Genomic DNA, 1,928 nt, shown 5'->3' with positions numbered 1-1,928 from the left:
TTATAAAAGTAGTTATAGTTATAAAAGTAGTAGTTCTAAAAGTTTAAAGTGACTGTGGAAATTAAGTGTATTACAAAGTTTGTAACGAGAAAGAATAAACTAGTTTGAATTAAGAAAGGAGTTGTATCGCTGAAGTTTCTCGGAAACAATTTATACGGAAAATCAACAAACAAGCAGATACGTAACAATAGTTTGCCTGCTACTCATAATTAAGACGATTTATTATTAGATGCAATTATTATTGTATAACTTTTAGCAGCTCTTCTAATAGAAATAATTACATAGTTATACAATCTTGGGAAGACTCGGTTCTTATAAGCATTTGCTTGTTTGTTTGTTATGGATTTCGCGCAAAGCTACATGAGGGCTATCTGCGCTAGCCGTCCCTAATTTAGCAGTGTAAGACTAGAGGGAAGGCAGCTAGTCATCACCACCCACCGCCAACTCTTGGGCTATTCTTTTACTAACGAATAGTGGGATTGACCGTCACTTTATAACGCCCCCACGGCTGAAAGGGCAAGCATGTTTGGTGTGACGGGGATTGAAACTCGCGACCCTCACATTACGAGTCGAGCGTCCTCACCATCTGGCCATGCCGTGCCATAAGCATTTAAACTAGATACAGAATCCAATGTCTAAAAAGCAAAGCAAGTCGAATTTCATTTTTACTCTGTTATAATTATTAGATTTCTTTACGCCCCCAACCCACAATGGCACAGCGGTAAGTCTGCAGACTTGTAACGCTAAAAACCTGGTTTCTATACTCGTGGTGGGCACCAGCACAGAAAGCCCATTGTGTAGCATTGTGTTCAAGTTATATTCGTTACGTGGCATTATGTTAAATGACTGTAACGAAATACATTTGGAATACTCTGAGCACATGTGTATATCACAATACTAAACATCCAGAGCTTAAGCCTAACCTAGGTAGGAAACAAAATTTAATACCCCCCTCCCCCAATTTTCTTTATCATTTTTATTTTTCTATACAGACAATGACGATGTGTAGGCGTGTTTCTATCGGTAAAAGTTTTCCATCAAGCAATTAACTTTCATTACATTTTCCGTGGGGGAATTTCCATTCATATAGGTTAAGAGCGGTGGTTATCTAAGACATGCATTAGTGTTTTTTACTGAATCTCGTGGAAACTATCCAAAGTGACATTAACATGTGGTGTAATCAATATGGTCACGTCCTTTGCTGTGCGTGAAGTATATTCACAGCACACATCCAAACTTTCGGTCGTTTCCCATCTTAGTATGATTCAACAGAACCTTCTTCGAGGCTATTGCCGATGGACAAAGGTTACTATGACGTGTGTGTCTCATCACGTGAACAACTAGTGTTGGAAAATTGCTGATACTGATGGTGTATATGTATTGCGAAATGTTAAGTATCGTTCCAGATGTACTTTGTCAGTGTTTTCAAACTTTCTTACAAAAGTAGACCCATCAAAACGTTGTTATTTCTGTGGTGTTCATTTCTATTTATACACAACGCCACATTATTAGTTTACAACAATTTATATTCGTAAAGAATCGGCAGAAGTAAGGTGAGTACCTTAAATTGATAATTTTTAAAATGAGTGGTTTCTGTTTTTCGTAAAATGTTTTAGTATTTCTTATTAAATCCTTATGAGAGAAATAAATATTCTGTTGAAATCTACAGATTGTCAATGTTACGTGAAGCGTTTCATTTATTTTTCAACAACTGTAAAGCGAGAATAACACAGGCGTGCGAATTTAAACTTCATAAAAAGTTGTTTTGGTTTCAATAATGGATTTTCCATTATTCAGCTACACAGATTTCTAAAATAATATTGATTTTTTTTTTCTATTTCGTAAGGATTACTTACAACTCTGGAGAAAAGAAAAATTCTTACATAGATCACATTAATATTTCATTTACCACAATGAAGTATTTTTTA

At 35.5% G+C, this 1,928-nt stretch overlaps 1 protein-coding gene across 1 annotated transcript in view; it reads left to right on the top strand.

Annotated features, from left to right (window-relative positions):
• The first annotated feature begins 1,407 nt into the window (after positions 1-1,407).
• The window catches only part of LOC106469725 (delta-1-pyrroline-5-carboxylate synthase-like), a 14,185-nt gene continuing 13,664 nt past the window's right edge, over positions 1,408-1,928 (top strand). The window contains exon 1 of the mRNA XM_022398288.1: positions 1,408-1,553. The gene's annotated coding sequence lies outside the window, so the exon portion shown is untranslated. The remainder of the gene's footprint in view (positions 1,554-1,928) is intronic.

The sequence above is a fragment of the Limulus polyphemus genome, unplaced genomic scaffold, assembly GCF_000517525.1.
Source record: "Limulus polyphemus unplaced genomic scaffold, Limulus_polyphemus-2.1.2 Scaffold3631, whole genome shotgun sequence".
Classification (NCBI taxonomy): domain Eukaryota; kingdom Metazoa; phylum Arthropoda; class Merostomata; order Xiphosura; family Limulidae; genus Limulus; species Limulus polyphemus.
Note: the sequence above shows the minus strand (reverse complement) of the source record. Positions and strands in the feature narration are given on the sequence as shown.